A 20946-nucleotide genomic window follows, 5' to 3' on the forward strand; every position below is an offset into this window, starting at 1 on the left:
TGGATAAATTTGTTGCTAGGTTAATAAGATTAACTAAAGAAAGTTATGCTGCTACAAAAGCAATCTAAGAAGTTGTTATATGTTACAGCTTTTAGATGTAACTGTCTCTTTTTCACACACACAGGTTTTGGGGTGAGAGCTGTAGTCCCTCGTACGATCTCTCTTTTCATCCTTGTCTTGAAACATTGTTTTCAGCAAACCTGAGACAATAATTTATAGTGTGGATGTGAGTGAGTGAGTGTGTGTGTGTGTGTGTGTGTGTGTCTCATGTAGGTACTGTGGAAAGACTGGAAAGAGTGTTGGCTGTGATCCCCCTTCCCTTAAACCTGGCTTTAGTCCATGTCTGTTTTTTCCTAGGTGGTCCTAGTTGATGGGAGCAGGGAAAAGTTTTGCTTGTGTCATGAATTACACTTTTAAATGTTCACAGGCTTTTAGGACATTCTGGCCCTTTCAGTGAAGAATCCTTGTGGCCTCTGAGCTGGGAGGTCAGTTGGCGGGGGAGATACTCCCCTCAGGCATTCTGATGTCTTTTCTCTGTGGAAGGCTGTGGGCTCTCAGGGGGAGATTCCATTTGTCTGAGCCTGCACAGTCTGACTCACTGCCCGGGGAGGGCAGAGTTCAGCCCTGAGTTGCCAGCAAGCCCCCCTGTCTTAAAGGCACAGCACATGGATTCCGACTTAAGAGAGGAGATGGATGCCGACTAGTAACGGAGCTGCTGCTCTCTAATTTCCAGCGGCGTTGTGTATGTGGCCTTGTTGATAAACATAAATTCCAGTGAAAAGGCAGTAGCTTACTCAAGATCCTGTTCGCTTGGGAATGGAGAAAAGCGTATTGGATTTTACATGCCCTTGTGAAATTGAGATCAGCTGCATCATCCACATGGAGAATAAGAATATTTATTGTATGATTAAGGTTCTGATCCATAGGGGGAGGAAAAATCATTTGCACGTCACACGATTTTTCCGCCTCCTTGATTCTCAGCCTACTCACTTCATAAATTAACAACAGGTAGCATCAATCTCGCTTCAAAATATGTAAGACACATGTAACTTGGGGGCTCAGGCTTCGTGAGCTGGTGAAAATAGGTATTGTCATTAACTTGAACACCCACACCTTAAAGTCCAAGACCCTGTCTGCTTGAGCGCAGGAAGTTCAGCATTTTAGAGAATCCAACTCCAAGTGCATTTCCATGGGGTGTGTACTTACGTTCAGAGTCGCCTCTTGTCCTTTCTGGCTGAGGTTACCAGTATGCTCCAACACAATAGCCTGGAGCCTTGGCAGATCCAGAAATGCCTTTTGGATCTGGCATTCTGACTGTGTCCTGGGCATTGCCACCTGGATTCGGACCCGCAGCAGCCCTGCCGTGGTTGGTGCTGGAAGGGCGAGTTCTCAGCGACACCCCCACGCAGCTGGAACTGCTGCTGCCACTCTCCCTCGAGACCACTTCCTAGGAGGTGGAAAGATGTCTTACATCTGTGATCTGTTCAGTTAATGGGTGGGGGTGCGACAGATTATTTTCCCCTGAACTTGACAGGTTTTAGATGTGTATGAAGAAGTAACTTATATTTAACATTTTTATTTGAGAAACTTTGATGTGTACTTCAATTTACTAGCTATCACCTTTAAAACTCTTTGACACGCAGAAATTATCTGGTTGATTTATCATTGTCTTCTGAAGGCTGACTCATTTAGAAATGACATGACATTTGCATTTGAAATCAGTACTGTATTTATTTCATTGTTCTGAGTCTTTCCAAATAAATCTGTGAGTTTTTTTTTTTTTGGATAATTGTGAGAAAAATAATAATGTAACAACCACTAAGGAACATATGGGTTATCCATAGTTCACAGCTCTTTCAGCTTCAGTCTTCACAAACTATGCTCAAAATGGCAAAATGACCAAGTTCCACCAAAGGGAAAATGATCTTCTGGTTCTATGGCTGGAGCAAGATTAATAATAGTAACAACAAAAACTTTACAAACAAACAATGTAATTTTGTCAATGTTTCTTTACTCCTAATATTTTAATGAAGAAAATAAAAAACTGATCTTAAATGTAGGGAAGTAAAGATCTTTCTCATGAGAATAAAGACATGGAGGTCAAGATGGGCTGACCCTGGTTGAAGTCCTTTGATTTGTGGCTTAGGATTAGCCTAAGGACACAAATACTGTGATTTTTAGAAGATGCTGTCACATTCCTGATAAATAAGATGATGTTGCAGCCAGGATTTTTTTTTTATCCTTATACTTGAAACTCATATTGCTGTATCTAGAATTTAGACTACTATTGTTTGAAAAAGTGAGAAGTTTGAACTAAAACTGGAATGCTGTTTGAAAGTCCCAAATGCCAGCTGCTATTTGCTATCTAAATTCAAATGGGAATGAAAGACAGACATATCATTACAGTGAGCTTTAATTGAGTGACTACTGTTCACCATATACTTTTCTGATTTTTTACATAAATGCAGTCACTTGCTCATGCTAATAACTTCTTGAGGTAGTTTTATTATTGTTTCCTTTTTTACCAATAAGGAAATCAGCTCAGCAAGGTTGAAGAGCTTACCCCAAATCCCAGAGCTAGTTAGTAGGAAGGCTGGGATACAAACCCAAGCAGACTGGCTTAGAATTCTGAAACACAACACTGCAGAATGTCTTTCTGATGTGAGATGTGCCTGAAATGATAAAAGCTCAGTAGAGAAAAGGAACTGGAAGTCGAAATAATCTCCTAACTGAGAAAAAGTGTCTTAGAGAACCAAAATCTTTGTACTGCAAGCACTTTGTTTTACAGATAAAGAAACTGTAGCCTAGACAGCCCAGATGACTTGCTGGAGGTTACTTAGAGCTTGTTTGGAGCAGAGGTGAAACTGGAGATGCTGTAGGTTTTCCTGACTTTTCATTAATTTGACTAATGTTTGCTGTACCAAGCACTTTTTTAACTATTGAAGATACACAACAGATAAAGTCCCTTCCCATAGGAAGATTCCATCATGAACAAAACAGTGATCTGACATTAGACTAGATTACCAAGGAAAACTGTTGGATACCCATGTTAAAATATCAGGAAAGTGGGGATAACCATGAGGCAGCAGGAGTGGGTTTGATATCAGTTCTACCATATTTTATAGATGAACTTACTGATATTCATGGAGAGTAACATGTCCAGGGTATAAATGGTAGAGGCAAGCAAGATTCAGACCCACCCTGATTCTTTTTCACAGCAGAGAGGGGGATGGGGTGGGGGTGGGGTGAGAGTGAGTGTGTGAGTGTTAAGAACATGTTATGACCTGCTGGCTAGAGAGTATCTCTTTATATGGGTCAGTAAACTGATTGCAGCAAGATACCTAGTCAGATTGCCCAGAACCAAAGAGACCCATTTTTCTGGCAGAACCCACACAGCCCAACAAGCCTCACCTTAATTCATGCTTAATTTCACTAGATTTCAGACTCACTGATATGCACCTGGTTCAGGTTCTCCAACTCTAGGTTGAGGATCCTCTGATGTTATGGAGCGTCTACTAGCCTGATAGCTGCAGAGGAGATGGCTCAGACACAAGAGCTGGGGACTAGCATGCCACCCCTGCCCCCTCCGCCGCCAAAGTTAATCATTTAAGTGTGTAAAGATCTACTTCACACTGAAAGACCAGGTCAGTGGTGCCACTTCGTGTGGCTCCTTGGAAGGAATTAGCAAAAAGTGGCTTTTCTAGTTGGAGTTATTAAAAACAAGGTGTCTACCAATGGAGGAAATTTGTAAAAGGCATCCTTCCCAAAGTCTCCCCTTTAGGCTGACAGGTTAGAAAAAAGAGCTCCATCTGGATAGGTGCAGCCCTGGGCCATGTGCTTGGATGCATGGGCCACCGCCCTGCTTCTATGGGTCTTGGTGCTTTAAATTTTGAGAATCCCAGATGGGAGTGAGGTCTGAACAACTCACTGGCTTGCTACAGTTCTGTAGGGGGTGGGGTAGGATGAGAGGGTGGGCTTTTTGTCTGAGAATTCATACAGATCCCGTGGAGGGTTTCTCAGCATGGGAGACCCATCTCTTGGGCCTTGCTGAACCCAGAGCTCACCCACCTCCTGTCAGAGCTAACGTGGCAGAGGTGGTTGGGCAGTGGTTGGGAGGTGGTTACTGGCTCAGGGCCCTGGAACACTGAGTAATTTCTAGGATGGCTGGGACTGAAGGCACCATTCCAGACACTTCCACGTTGTCTAAAAGTATATAAAAAAAAAAAAAACAACCCTGCCACCACCCAGCCCAAACTGCTGGAGACAGATCCCTTGGCTCTGAAACAGGACCCATCCCTTTTATGGAAGGACATCGTTGGAAAGTTCTACCATATAAGAGAGCCAGGATTCTATTCCCTTTTTTTTTTTTTTTCCACAGAGCAGGGAGGGACCAAATCAATAGGAAGGGATGAAGGGAGGTGGCTGAAGGCAATCACATTGCTTTTTCTAGAAATTTTTGAATCTATAATTCTTGGCTTATGAAGACAAAGATTTGAGCTTCCTTTCAGAGCTCCACTAGTGAAAGAATTGACCATTTTTCTGGTGCCCTGGTGCTGTGTTAGTGCTGTGGACTTACTGAGGACTCAGAAAGCATGGAGTTTATGATTTCAGAAGAAACGAGATGAGATACATAGCACATCAAATCCTGTAAACAGCAACTCGGCGTGGCCAACAAAAATAGGCCATTGCAGCTGCACTCTGAGCATTTATTTATTGGAGGAGAGAAAGGTACAGTCAAGAGAAAGGGGAATCACGTCAGGATGTTATTGGAGTCAAGCAGATTGGCTGCCTGAAGTGACATCCCTGGCTGCATGGGGCAGGGAGGCCAGCAATTGGGTCAGAGCCATGAGAACATCTGAGAACGTGGACTTAGAGCCCCAATATCGATTTGAAATTGGATTCCATGTTTTAGCGCAATTAAGAGCTACTGCGACGTTTTGAGAAGAGAAATGGTGCGATCAAATTATTAGAGCAGTATGGTTTTTATTTTAATTAGGACAAACCACAGAGACCAGTGGGGAAGAGGATCAGCAAGTGAGGTAATTCACTAACCAAACCAGTTGAGGAGCTGACAAGGCCTTTCTGAAACTGACACAGTAAAGCTACAGTGTGACCCTAAAGACAGGAGCTGGGGTTTTTTCCCTCAGATTTTATCTGACAGACTTGGATCACCAGCTTGATTTGTCCTCCCATTTGTGTCCATAAACACCGAAATTATACTGTTTCATCCATTGGTGTCTTTATTCTCAGCCACAGTCTAAACAAAGTGAAGAGAAAAAGTGTCCGGACTAAGGATGATTGAATTATTTCTCTATCCTATTTTGAAAAGAAAGAATTCATGTTTTTCTTACTTTTTCATTATCAGCCCGATTCCTTTTGGAAGATTTTATTCTGAAATTTGAACTTGCTTACCAGCTGGGAAAAATCTGACATTTACTTGATTTTGTCTCTTGGAAGTAAAAAAAAAAAAATTGGCAGCCTTATTAAACAACAAGTCTGCTTATTTATTCCTTCAATCCTCCCCAGTTTGTGGGCTCCTTCCATCGCTCCAATAGACCTCTACCCAGTTTTCAGAAGGTAATTTCCCAAAGTGCTGCCTCTGGCTGAAGAAAACGCCACGTAGGTTTCTGGGTTTATAAAGGCTGAGAAAGCCATTTTGGTTACATTTGCAGCTTTTTGTGTGATTCTGGGTGGTAACACCCTATTGCCAACATTATTCTTTCCTTCTTCTGGGAAGAGCCGTAATTGTACTTGGCTTGGTTAACACAAAGGCCTCTGAAAAATATGAAGCTGATCCCTCTAGTGTTCTTTTGTGAAGACTACAGTACAGAGCGCTGAACGGAGGAAAACAGCCGCAAAATACCACAGACAATAGCTCCTGAATTCAGTCTGTTTTTCAAATGACATTAATAAAATGACTTACAATGACAATGCTGTGTTCTGGGTACTTACAAAAGAAGACGTTGGCGCTTTTCTACAATCCATCTCTGTATTTCAAGCGTGCAGTTGGTTAACATTATTGGAGGTTGTGCGGCATTGAGAATTATCTGAACAAATAATAAACAATTTAAATAACACTGGCCACAATGATGAGAGGTCCGGAGGCAATGTAAACGTGCCTCATTTTCAGAAATGAATTTACTACACTGTTTAGGATTGTCTGACTATATTTGTAGGCTTTTTCTGGTCATACAAAGAGGAGAAGAGATTTGATCTGTTGTTACATTCTTTTTCTGATGCTCCCTAATGTTCAGTAAAAAGAATATGCTATCTTCTTCATGTCTTTCTTTGACATTTTCTTCTACATCCAGACATTTATTAGACAGCTATTCTATTCCAGGCACTGAAGATACGAGAATGATAAGATAGAATCACCTTTCTCAACAAACTGCATTATCTGACTGGAAGCCAGACTCTTAAACAACTACCCTGGAGATATATACAAAGTGCTTGGGACTCAGGGGGAATAATATTAATTATTAATATTGGTTCATAAGAAGATATTTAAACTAGGTTTTGAACAATGAGCAGGATTTAGAGTCCTCATATTGGAGACAATTCACAGTTTGTCGTCTTTGATTAATCCTCAGCTCACTAGCAGTTTCCGGGGAAGGCTGCAGCATGGTGGGCAGCTGGTCCTTGGAGCTGTGCAGCCTTAGTTCCTTGTGCAAAGTGCTTCTGGCTTAGTCCAGTTTCTCTTCTCTTTCTCTTCCATTCTTCACGGTAAATAAAAAGAGTTATACTGTCCGGATGCCAGCTTTCAGTTAATGGACGTGAAGTCGAATTTGGAAGCGTCACAGGGACAGGTATTTGGACTGCTGCTATAGCTCTGGCTTCGGCGCAGGGAGAGGTACCGAATAAGCAAAACTGGGGGAAATAACGAGAGGAGAACCAGATCCCTTGCGTGGCTAGAAGCAGGTCCCGATTGAGGGAGTTGGGCTCTATTAGATGATCTCTAAGAGCCTTTCCAGTTTTAAGAGCTCATGAATCAGTTTTGAGAATTATTATCAGAAGGGCTGATTGCCCGGAGAGAGTCTGGGTGACTGCACAGCCACTCCAGCCCCCACCACTGTGATATTTCCACCAGACATTGCCTAACATGTTCTTCTGTCAAAAGGCCCCCAACCGACAAGATGATGTTAGCAGTGATGTTGATGAGGAAGTTCACCGGTTGGAAAAGATCGAGGTAGTTTTCAAAGGTTTCTGATCCTCTTTAGCACGTTGAGATCATTTGGTTCATTATAGCAAATGTTACTATATTTACATTTTACACGTACAGTTAAAACCAAATCGTAGTCATAAAAGCTGAAAGCATGTTGAGGGTCTATAAACTATAGAATGTAAAATTGTGTTGTAATTCAGGGTGAATGTCATTGTAACAAGCAAACTATATTTTACAGACAGTTAAAGTAATATTATTGTTATTTTGTAAAAACTGAACTCTAGTGTTCCAGGAGCTCCCTAATATTATAACAAAAATATGGTTTCAAAGGAAAGGTGCCGGAATTTATATCTATAACAAAATTACTCAAGTATAAAACGACATGAGAGGCAGTGCTAAACCACAAACCAAATAGGAGAGTTGAGAACTCGAGATTTAAACTAGTCATGCTGACTTCTAGCAGCGCTTTGGACATCAGAGAGTTTCTCTTGCGAAACCTTTCCTCTAGACTGTGAGTTGACATTGGTATATTGAAATTATCCCTGCGCTTCAGTCTTCTTATTCCTGCATTAATCACAATACACATGGTTGCATTCATCCTGCCAGCATAAGATAATTTTTATCCATGCTCTCAGAATAAATGGAATCCTAAATTAATTTGGGAATCAAATTTTAAATATTTAAGAGGAAATCTGCATTTTGTAATGGGCATATCCATTAATTATAAAAGGGATATGGAGAAAGGAGAACACGTCCTGTGAAATGGGGCACAGACCTATTATGTCCTTGAAGTCTAAGAAAATCTTAACACCTGTCCCTGGGCTCTACCAGCCTCGGCAGATGAATGAGGTCATATCAATGGCCATGGCTCAAATTTCATTGGTTCATTCTATTTACATGACTGATGTCGAACTCAAGCAGCTTCACGATCCCCATCTTTCTACCAGATACTTTGAGAAGTCTTTCCGGGGGATGTCTCCTATGTGTGCAGGAATAAGTAACTTCCCTCAACTATTGCTATATGTTTGCACGTCACCTCTCTCTGCTTTGCTCAGCATCCTTATCTAGTGATGATTACACTTTCCCAGTACATTAGCTACCATGTGTTTCTGGCGCTGCTAATTTTTATGGGGCACTGACACAGGTTCCTTAGAATCCTAGAGAAGTCAAATCTGTCTGGAGAAGGAAGAGAGGAAGGGAGGAAAGGAGAGAGGGGAGATGGACAGAGAACATTTTTCTCCCTGATTTTCTTTCATGGTTAAAAGTGCTGCTTCTGCCCTGGTGTGTCACAGAGTAAGCAGCTTTTGAAGGTTTTACTTATAGCTCTTTTTCCTTGAGATTCAGGCATACATAGGGAAAGGATCAAAAGATAATAAATCTGGGATTCTGAATTATTGTTATTTTCTTCTCAAAACTTGATATTTCCATTAGAAGCAATTGGGTAGACATTTTAATTTTACTTAAAAAAATAAGGAGAAATATCTTTAATTCAAGGTTCTGGGCTTTAGCATTATATGCAGAGATTGCAATTTAACAAGGAAAAACCAGTCAGTTTAAGATTCGGAGTTAACAATTTTATCAATTATTTATTGATTCATATCCCATTTATGTATGAAGAAGATTTGATGGCATCTAAGATAATTAGAGAAGAGCCAAGGTTAAAAATGAAAGCTGAAATCCAAAGAAAAGGATAGTAGAGAGAGTGCTTGGGAAGAAATGAAAGTAATTTACTCTGATAAAAAGGAACTAAAAAAGACTAATGGGAAAAGACCTTGTCACTGAGGAAAATGAGAAAGAAGGATGCACTGTTTACATCAATAGGCTGTTCTCTGTCTTTATTTTCCATGGCATTATATTGTTAAATTCTGCTAGCTCTTTGATAGCTCACCTCGAGGGCTAAACTAAGAAATCCAATTACTTTTCTAGAAGCTGTAGTGATGACCAACTAAACTGTGGCCCTTGGGGACAGTATTTGTATCCTTTGACAGCAATTAATGAAACCAATAAATCAATTAGTTAAATTAAATTAAGGTCCACCCAGCTGTTTCCACAGCCCATCCATGTGTAACTAAATGTGATTATAAGGGTGCCCTTGACGTGAAACAGATACAATTCAAGTGATCTCTGCTGTCTTTATGTCCTTAACGTCTCGCATTTACAAAATTATAGTTATTCTACCTTTGTCTTGACTCTCTATTGGATGAACTTTGCTTGGGGGAGAGTTCTTGAGAGAGGCAACGGAAGTGCTCTTTGTGCTGCTGAGTGAAAACGGATCACACTGGGGACTGCCGTCCTTTCTATTTACGCCGTTCTCAGATTTAAGATATCTCATTTTTCTTCCAAAGTAATTGCTGTATCCAGACTTATTTTCTATTTCAAAGAGGAGGCTCTTCTCTCTCTTGGCCATGCTAACTCTCATTTCCCTCTCTGCCTCACTGGACTTGTCCCTCTGGTTAACCTTATTTTATTTCCCTCCTTCTTAAAGAAGTAAACCGTTTCTCTCTCTTCTGTTGTCTTCCCCCTCCTCACATACCAGCACTGTACCTTCTCCAGTCCCTCATCCCCACATTATGAATAGATCATGACAGTGGCCTCCCATCATTGAATTCAGTGACTTTTCCCCACGCTTGACCTTTCCTCCACTGCTCTCCAGACTTGGACACCACTGGCCAATCCTGCCTTCTGGAAGTGTTTTGAGATTAGCCACACTCCATACCAAGTCCTCTCCACTCCCCTCTCACATTATGTCTTTTTTATTTTTGTTCATTCTGACATCTGCCAATTCCTTCTGCATGTCCTTTAAATATCGATCAAGTACCCACTTTGGGAAAGCATGGCTTTAGATTCTTAATATAAAGGCTCTTGAGCACCTTACAGGACAGTGGGGAGGCAGAGGGGAACAAATGGCTGTGATAAGTCGAACTGTAATAAAATCCCCTGCTACAGGAATGCAGAGGATGAGGAGAAAAAATTTGCCTGGATGGACCAGGGAAGGACAACATAGATACATAGATGACACTTCTGTTGAATGACCCAGGGCAGGAAGAAGAGAAATGTCACATCAAACATAGGGAACAGTTTGTGTAGAGCCCTAAAGCCTGTGATTTGATCTGAGATGAAATCTGGTGACTGTGACAGTATCATCTGTGGTTAATGATGTTGAAAATGTAGGTTGTAGCTAGACTATGAAGAGCTTTGAATGCTGGACTGAAGAGTTTAGACTTTTTTTTTTAAGTGGAAATGTGTAGGGCTAATATGTTAGAGCTGATTTTGATGCATGTGGTCTCATATGAGTTGCAAAAGACACGTTATCAGTGTGAGGAATGGACTGAAGCCTGGACTTAGTGGGGCCATTTAGAAGCTCATTTCAATGGTCTAGGAGAAAAGTGATTAGGACTTGACCCAGGATAGCTACAGTGAGACTGGATACTGGACACCTTGTGCAAACAAAATGGGCAAAAGATAGTGTTGATTTGATGTTGAGGATTGAAGGTAGAGAAAACATTTAAAGATAACTCTGGCGTTACTGAAATAATTTTTAGCTAATGTCCTGCTCCTGTGCAAACATTTCAATCCTTTCTGACTGCCTGATTGCAGTGTTTGAATAATAATCAAAGTTCTCCTGGTTACAACGAAGGAAGCCAGTCCTCCCACCCCCCCCCCAAATATATTGGAAGGATATTGGGTATCTCACAGAATTCAAGAAAGATTTGAACAGTCTAGCACTATGAAGGGCAGAAATCAAAGTAGTGGCAGATACAGGGAAATAAGGAATTCATGAATACTTTATTTAGAGTTATGATTCCCATACATCCAGTCTCAGGGTTAGTCAAGTCACATCTGCAAACCGTTGGGATCTGACTGGGCCAACTTGGGTGAGTTGTTGCCCCAACTTCATTCAGCTGTGACTTTTGCGACGTGGTCAGATAGTACAGCTCTGGCTATTAGAGGCCACAGTCCTTGTGTGTCAAGGTCAGTATCCAAAAAGGAGAGACGCTTTTGTGAGCTGGACAGATACCTTATCAGAGATGTCTTCCCCAAGTTCTAAATTGTTTTGAGTTATGAACTCACTTGAGAATCTGATGAAGACTGATGGCTCTCTTCCCAGCGGGGAAAAAAACCACAATCACAAAAATATAAAAGGAGTTTTATGGGCCCCTTGAAAATTGTGCACAAACCCAGATTAAGAAACTTCTGCCTGAGAAGTAAAGTCTACACCTCTTAGACTGACTTCCCAGGGCCTTCAGGGCTTGGTTTCTATGAGCCTCTCACCAGTCTTGCATCCTACTCCTTCTCTCCTCAAATACTCACAGTTAAAAAACAAATTACTTTCCCATTGCTGAACCTTCAGTCACCTCATTTCTTCTTTCTGTAAGGGATGCCCAAATCCTATTGAATTCCATTCATCCTATTCAAACTGAAACTCTGTTCCTTTTATGAGGTCTTCCTCTATTCGTCCATCAACACAAGGACAACTTTACTCTTCTTGTCATAATAATACTTCCTGCCTATTTCTCTCATGACATTTATTACTTTCTTCTTTCTATTATGCTTTCTATATGGTTTATCTCTGCTCTTAGATTCTAAGATCCCCGGAAATAAGACCTGGGTGCCATTCAGCTTTGTACCTGCATTTCTAGTGTTCTCTGCAGGGGCAAGACACTCAAGAAATGCTTGTCAGATGAATGAAAGGCAACTTACTGGGAGAGAATGGGTCCCTGTCTAATTTTATCCTACTTGTATTTGTACAAGCTCTTTTTTTTCAGAGGAATGAGTCTTTTTCTTATTTTCTTTTATATTATACTCATTTTCTTGGCTTTTATGTTTTATCTTCGCTTCCCTCCTGGCAAATCTCATCTCTCTCTCTCTCTCTCTTTTTTTTTTTCATTTTCCTTTGGAGACAAATTTTCCCCCTTCAGCTCTTTAAAAAATATATTATTATTAATTTGAATGACTGTCTTGTTTTTATTTGTTCTACAGCCCCCATCCTTTACTTTGGCCTCATTATTCACAGGAGGGAAATTCTGATCAATTCAAGAAGCATCCTCCCTCCACTGAAAGGCATTGTTTTCAGATTCACTAATGGGGAGCTAGAAATTCACAGAAGAGAAAATCGTGTCTGATGTTTGTGTTTTAGGCAGCATTTAGCTCATTCCCACTGCACTCCAGTGTTTTCACTTCCTTAAAATTGATAGATTTAGAAATCGCCATGAACATGTCTAAATTAACTTTAGCGGAATAAAAGATTCCCTTCTCTGAAGTGCAGAGCCACACCACTTACACAAAATGGCCCAACAGGAATCCTTTCGCATATGGGCTGCTTTCTGGATGGAGTTGGGGTGGGTGGGGGACTTGCTATGCATGGAAGAACAGCATCCTCTACTGGTGAGAGGGCCTCTGAGGCTGGAGAAGCCTTCTGAGTTTGGATAGCCAACAAAACTTTGGAAAATTCTTGGCTGGCGTATTCACTGCAGATTGGGAATCCATTCAAGATTTCTTATGCTCATCACCCATGATATAACTGAAACTTATTTAAGTTCATACCACTGAAACTCAGAAAAAAAAATCCCTTCCGTTCTCCATCAGAATTTTCTGAATTGTTAAGAATTATTCTTAACTCCCTTGAGAATTCTTATTATGCCACGTGTTTATTATGATTCCATAACACTGTATGTTAGTTCAAATGGAGCAACTTGATGTCATTCTAATCATCAAATATTTCATCAGAGACCAGCTTTGATGGGGTTCTTGCTGTCTCTATGTGGCTGCTTTATTAGTAAGGCTGTCTCATATGATGATGTCTTCTTGGTATTTAAAGCCCTTGGCCAGGGTCCACAATTAAATGAAATTTCCATCATTAAATGAAAATTCCATCTGTAGCAAATATGTGTGAAAATGAGTATATCTTGTGTTTATTTTAAAAGCATGGTGCTTGACATTTTCTTCTATCTAATAAAGATGGTATTGGCTCAGTTTGTCTTCTTCTACCTTTGTAGAAGGTGACAGCCTGAAGGTGAACTAACTCACTCCAAATTAATGGCTTTCTCATGTTATTCGTGGCATTTTTTTTTAAAGTGGCATCTTTCTGGGACGGAGGAAGAAGTAAGGTTAGAGAGAGTTAAGGACAAATAGTCAGTGGGCAATGATACCAATTTTTATAAGATTTATGAATTGCAAAATCTCACCCATTCACTCCTACAATTGTCAGTCACATATACATAGTTCATGGTTGTCGTAAAACTGACAAGTTTCCCAGAGTGGCCCTATGTTGTATGAAGAGACATGAAAAGAGGAGTCCTTTCAATAGAAATGCATTTCTAGGCATTTTCATAGGTCTTGATGGCTGGGCAGTTTCTTTCATTAGTGTGCTTCAAGGACTGTGGTCCATGGGGTTCAGAGAGGATACTTCCTTCCTCTGGCCCACTTGGAATTAAATACAGTCCCAATCTCTTGTCAATACATTCCCTAAATCTCAAATTAGGTTCAGTGTAAGGCATTTAATTTCAAGAATGATACCCATTTTTTCTCAGGAGGCCTAAAGCAGATCTGAATCAAGTCTTGAGCTTGGCAAAATTTTCTTTGCTTTAGTTTCATAGAGAAAGCTAACATTTATTAACCTAATATCCACATATATTCTTTTGCATTACAATCATAAGTGTATCCAGTTACAGTTCTATATTCTAATTTCTTTATGATGGAGCTATTAGCATTAAACCATCCTTGAGCTTATTATGATTACAATGGCTGCTATAATCACAGTTAGTCATAACTATAATTATCCCCACAAATACAGTGACTATTAAACTAAATTTTAATAGCTCACTCTACCATTAATATAATTGTTACTGTTAACTTTGTGCCATCTTAGAAGCTGCGTAATAATGAATAATTGATAGAGGAGTGGAAATACAAGACACAAAGAACAGAGCAAGAAATCCTATTTCTTGTGTTAATGGACTAAGTACCAAAAGTTTACTTATAAATTTATAGTTTGAAACTCAACACATTCTTCTCAATACTAGTAGTTTTATGAATGCTGTTGAGTTTTCCAACTAGCTTCTGCCTCCAACTCTCTTTAAACCATAATATAACTTAATATAAAACTAAAAGGACAAGCAAGAATTGGGTGTTCAGCAGAATCGAGCTATATGATGCAGTAGGGAGAGAGAAAGAATTTTCTTTTCTTTCTTGGAAGCCAGGCTGATTATCAGCAAAATTTAGTCATAGTGAGATTTTCTCTCACCTCCCACCTTTGGCATACCACTTATCCTACCTTCAGCTAAGTCCTCTGTGGTGGAATCCCACCTAAAAGTAGTGCCAGAATACTGGGGAAACGGCTGTTTGACTTCCACATGGGGTCACTGAGCCGAGAAAATGAGAGTAAGCCTTGGGAACCGACTTTGATCCAATGTCTGGAGCCAGTGCTTGCCTATCGCCGGTCTCTTCCTTGTCTGGCTCTCAGTATCTGAGAGAGCCAGGAGTTTGGGAGGCACTTCCTCCAGTTGTTCTAAAAGATTTCAGGGTGTCAGGGAAGGAGTCAGGAAGTTAGTAACCTTTTGTGATTCTTGTTTATCCTTCTTCACCCTTAATGGGCCATCAGCAATTGTTCCCACAGCCTCTTCTACAGCTGCCCTCTACTGGCCATTCTTAGTATCACGGCTTAGTGCAGGCTTTCCCGTGTGCTGTAACTATCAGCACAGATTCCCATACTCTCGTCGTACTCTGCCCCTGACATCCCCAATCTATTACCCATCAACAACCAGACAAAGTGCTCCTGATTTGGTTGCCCTGGGCACATTTATTAATCATCTACTATATCCCTAACACTGTGCTCTGAGGTATATTATTCCTCTGCTTAAAAATCTTTACAGCTTTCTTTTGCCTATAAAATAAATTCCAAATTTCATAACAAACCTCTCCAAGATCCAGCCTTAAAGTACTCTGCCAGAATTACCTCCCAGTGGGCTCTGTCATTTACTCTGTACCTCAGCGACATGGTTCTGGCTCTCTAAACATAACACACATTTTCACATCTTTTTATATTTGCTTATGCTGTTCCCTCTGTGAGGAATGTTTCCCCTTATTTTCTTGTCAAATTCTTGCTAATCCTTCCAGACCAAATTAAAATTCTTTTTTAATGAAGCATTTCCAAATTTCCCTGCCTCCTCGTGCCTTAAATTTAGAATTAGTGACCATTCCTATGTACTTTACTTAGACCTCCATAGTATTCCTCATTTAGCTTGTATTTGTCAGTTACCTGCAATGCCAGACACTGTTATAGATGCAGAAGATAAACTGCACAAAGACCCTGCCCCCAAGGAGTTTATATTCTTATATTTTGGCCTGAGAAACTCGAATGATAGATTTGCCATTTACTTGACAAAGATGGGGAGAGGAGCAGGTTTGAGGGTAAAATCATGAGTTTAGCTTTGGACTTGTTGAGCGTGACATGCTACTGGATATACACATGGAAATGTGATACAGGTAGATGGGTCTATGGGTCTAATATATGGGGCAGGGAGGGTGTATATTTTTGGAATTGCCAGTGTCCCTGCTCGTTTGAGAACGGACTTTAAAGTCCTTAGATTGAATGAGAATGGAAAAAAGAAGAGGTCTGAGAACTGAAACCTGGGACACTTGTATGTTGGAAAGATGACGAAAAGCTAGCACAAGAAACTGGGGGTGAGCAGCCATTGAGATGGAAGGAGACCCAAGAGACAGTGCTAAGTGAAGAAGGCATTCCAGGAAGAAAGTGCCCAAATGTGTCAATGTTGCTGACTAAGAATTTGCCTTTGGGTCAGCAGTGACCTGCTCAATGGGGACTCCGTGATTGGAGAATTCATTATTGGTGAAGGGGGTTGAATGAGAGAAGAGTGGAGACAACAAATATAGACAATTATTTCTAGTGTTATAGTGTAAAGGGAGACAGAGAACTCAGAAAGTGGCTAGAGGACATGTGAGTGAGAGATCCTGCATTTGTTTGTGTGGTGATGGATTAGTCTGTTAGAGACAGAAAACTTGATGACCTATGCGAGAGGACAACTGCAGCAGCAATGTCCTTTAATAGGCAAAAGAGAGGTTGGCCTTAGATAGGAGCACTGACCACTTACCCATTGCAATGGGAGCAGAGTCAGAGTAGATGGGCTCAGATGCTGGTATCTTGGTAGATGGTGGTCATGATGATGGTGGTGGTGTGTTTGCAAATTCACTTCTTGTTCCTTTTTTTCCCCCTGAGTGAAATAAGAAGCCAGTTCAGTTGATACTGAGAGGTAGGGAAGAGGCTTAGAGATTTAGGGAGGGAACAGAAAGTAAAATAGTGACCTAAGGAAAAAAGAAAGGATTCATCTTGCTTGCATGCTTCTATTGGCTTTTTTCTATCTTTCCCAATAGAGTATGCCGCACCAAACTTCGAGCAGGGGGTCTTACCCAGAGAAGAGGCTTAAAAAATGTTGGCCACATTATTGACTGGAAGCTCTTCTGTTGATAGCCTGGGCCACAGGGAGTCATGGCTCAGGGCCATCCAAGGGGCTTCGACTAATGAGACTACTCTTCAAATTTTTTTTTAATTTAAAAATTTAAATTTACCCACAACCCCTTCTATCTTTCTGCATTTTAAACTAGGAATTCAGCATACTTGCTTTCGAGCCACATTTTGTAAAAATATGTTTCTGTTGACATCAGATAAAAGTTGAGTTGTGAAATACATCTCTTTTAAGGATTAACCAAGCTTCCAAAAGGCTCTTTGTTGTGGGATTTGCTACCAGATGGGAAACTCCAGGCTCTGGATGTTAACAGTATTCTGGTGATTGTAGGAAAATAGCTTCACTTTGTGTAAGCAAAATGAACATATATATGTAAAACACGATGACATTGTTAAGTAGATATGCAAATAAGAGAGGGAAAACATAGTTAAGTTGCTTATGGTTTAGAGAAATGAAAATGGAAAAAGATTGCTTGTTAATTAGCCACAGTACACCTAGAAAATACTGTCTCTACTACTTCATTCCCCACATGGTTTTGGGCACGGGGCTGGCATGTAGAAGAATATGTGATATAAATATTTGATATTTGACTTTCAAGGATATTAGTCTTGGAGACAAGTAGTCCTTGTTTTAAAGTATTGGAAAACTGCTAACTGATGTGAGGTATGGCAGCAGTTATGAAATCAATAGGAATCTAGTTTGTACTTGATCAGTTCAGGAAGGCTTCCTGGAGGAGGCAAGCCTTGTACATTGGAGAACTCATTTTTCTGAGTGTGACTTCTGCTTGAAGGGCTTAGATAAAGTGGGGAATCCTGGCTTTCAACTCCTTTTGTACTCGGCTTGCTCTCCAGTTGATTTTCTGTGTGTAAATCATGTTTCCTCAACTCAAGTGCTTGTTGCACAGCAAACATGTAGTGAGAGCCTGCTAGGTTCCTTGGTGCTGTGGGTGCCCTGCTGAACAATTATGGTGTCTTCCATGGAGAAAACTGTAATATAATGGACAGAGGTTGGTTTTTATGCTGTCTTTTTGGCTTTTAATACAACTACAATAGAGTGTTTTCACTTCTTCTTGCTGATCCATATTAATCTCTTCAAGGAAAAATGTCTTTCAAGGTAGACTTGTAGAAGATACTGGCATGAAATATTGAACCAGTATGGCTCCTGAGCTCCTTCTCCATGGGGAAAGCTGAGGGGTTGCGTGTGGCACGTGCACACCGGGGGCGTCTATTTTGAGTTTAGTGTCTGAGCAAGAGGTGATTTCCCTTCTGGAATGGGCTTCCTCTCCTCCTCCCACTGCAGAAGATGCTGACTGGTGCCAGGTTTACCTGCATCAAATTCTGGGCTCTCAGGTATAAAAGGACAAGGTGTGTCTGCGGTACTTCATTTAGCATAGACTTATCAGTCACATACTATGTGCCAGACACTGATAGAGACATGGAGGATGAAGAAATGAATGACACAAGCAAAGGTCATACCCTCCAGAAGCTTCTATTGTATTCACAGGAGATTGACAATAAACAGACACACGTAGAACATGTGGTGCTTCTTGCTATAAAGAAAAATAAAGATGCATCCAGCAGACTAAGGGGGATTGAGAAAGAGAGAAGGAGAAAGCGTTCTGTTTTGGGTTGGGTGGCCAAAGAAATCCTCCCTGAAAATGTGAAATTGGAACAGAAACCTGGAAAAAGCAAGGAAGTGTGCGGCGTGTGGGTATATGGAGAAGCTCATTCTAGGTGGAGGAAAAGCAGGGATTTGATGAGGCTTAGAACATCAGGACCATACAGCGAGCAGGGGCAAAGGATGAGGCTCTGCAGGGGCAGGTGTGGCTGATGTGGCTGGTGTGGCTGGTGTGGCTGGTGTGGCTGGTGTGGGAAGTCTGAGGAGTGAGACTCAGAAACAAAAGACAGTTGGGCCTAGAATGCTTTCCTTAAACACGTGCTAAGAGTTTCCTCCTACCTCATCAAGAGGACCTGACTTCCTGACTCTCTCATTCTCAAAAATCCCCGTTGTCATTTTCACGAAATCCTGCTTATAACCCTGTCACCACCTGCTTCAGGGCACTTGGGGATGAATCTTCCTCCTCCCCATCTCTCTAAGCTTCTTGGAGAACCTGGTTCCTGCCGCCTCCCAAGTTTATCTCCTACCATTGGTCACTCCCTCCTCAGCTCGTCCACACTGGGCACATTTCCTCCATCACGGCAGTCTCTTCTCTGACTTGGCCTTTTGCTTTCCAGTGCTCCATTTGGTCCTCATCACCAAGCAAACTCCACGACTTGCTCCTGCTCCTGCCTCAGGTCTCAATGTCAACATCACCTTCTCAGAAATACCTTACAGGACCACTCAGTTAAAAGGAGCTGCACCCCATCTCAACATGGTCCCATTTGTTTCCTTCATAGCTCCTAATGTCACAAACTTACAAATTGTCTTGCTTGTTTAATTGCTTATTAAATCTCAGCTCTGTGAGAGCAGAGATTTGTCATTAGTGTACCCCGAGGACCTGTGAAGATGCCTGGCATAGAGGATTTGGGGGGCCCTGTGCAATGATGGCAGTCTAGATTCTGGGGGGCAAAATTGGGTAAGCAGTCTCTCTAGAGAATTCTACCTTAACAAGTCTTATTTCTGTCTGGGTGCTGAATTATATCTTCCAGCTTTGATCCATTGACCCCTTTTTATTCCAAGGGAGAGGAATAATCTAGCTCAGACTGTTTGTATTTTAATGTCTAACTCCAGTGTGTCTGAATGAATTAATGCAGACTCACTGTGGAATTTGTTAGGGGAAAGGTACTGGCATTTTGAAGCTGCGGGACTCAGATTTTGTTTAAATGAAGCATTGTTCAGGCATTCATCCGGTGACAATATGAGAAATGATTGCTCCAGCCTCTGCTGTCAGGTGGCCTGATTCTTGATTCACTGAGATATGGAAGGGGGCGGGGCGGGTACGCCTATGGGAAGAGAATTGAGCTATGAATGCACTGGTTTCTTTGGAAATCAGGTTTAAAAAAAAAGAAATCTGATTTTGTGTTTATTCAGTCGCTGAGGAAGAAGTTAGCTGTAACAATAATACATTAGAGACAGACATTTGACTTGAAGACTCTCTCACTTCTCTGAGCAGTGATTTGAAGTGGGGGCTTCTCCTTGACCTTCCCCCCTGATCCAGGCCCTTCTTCCTTTGGGGTGGGGTCAGTTGACCAGCAGAGACTAAAACCCAGGTGCCTGGGCTTCTGCCAGGGGAGGTGGGAGAAGGACACAGCCCAGGAGAAGGGGGTGGTTCTGCTTTATAATAAATTCATTTGCTTATAACTCTACCCACGTTGTAAGTGTTCAATAGCCACAAATGGCTACTGGCTAGTATACTGAACAAGGCAGGTAGGGAATGTTTCCATCATGGCTGGAAATCCTATTGGAATAGCACTGCTTGAGAAACTGAAGGCATATGCTGGAAGGCAGCACAATACAGGAGAGGTTTTCAATGTATCCCTTAGCTAGGGAATAATTTCCTGAACAAAATTGTATACAGAAACTCAGTATATACAAATGATCTTTGTAGAGCTGCTTTTGCTGAGGTTGGAGTGGAAGATTCTGGATCCCTGCTCATTTGCCACTTACATCCCTCCCCACCCCCAACACCTGGCAGGTGACCACAGAGCACAGGTTGACGGTCATCCTTGGAGGAAGCTGACCTGAGTTTTGAATCTTGGCTCCTTTCTGATCAGCTTTGTGAACATGGCAGTTCTTGAGACTTCCTGAGAGTGAGTTTTCTTGTCTGTAACAGACTCAACTATCTCAGAAGGTTGAATTTTTCCATTTCTCAGATGAAGAATTGAAGCTTGGCAAAGCTCCATGCCCACCAGACAGCCGCCTTGCCAGCAGAAGCCAGACCTGGGACCAAACCCAGTCCCCTCTCAGCCCTTTCACTCCACTACTTCCTGTTCAAACTGAAAAATTTCAAGCCAAACTACTTTTTAAAAACCAGGTGTCTAGATGTCACTTATGACTTTTTATTTCCTGAATCCGTGTAACGTGTGAGTACTTCGAAATGCATTTAAGCAGAGGGCACCACCCTTGAACTAGGACACACTGTTTAAGTAAGTCAAATCTTCTTGGATACCCTTCTTACTTCATTGATATGTTTCACACTCTTCTCTGTGCAGAGAGTAGAAAATAAAAACAACAGGCAAATGAAGTCCCTAATTTTTCACATTTACTGGAAAAAAAAGAAGGGATCTTTTTCAAAAATCCTTATTTCCTAGGGGTGGAATTAGAAACCAACCTCAGCGTGGGCTTGGAGACCAGGCTCCTATT

This window comes from Vicugna pacos, chromosome 7, assembly GCF_048564905.1.
Source record: "Vicugna pacos chromosome 7, VicPac4, whole genome shotgun sequence".
Lineage (NCBI taxonomy): Eukaryota > Metazoa > Chordata > Mammalia > Artiodactyla > Camelidae > Vicugna > Vicugna pacos.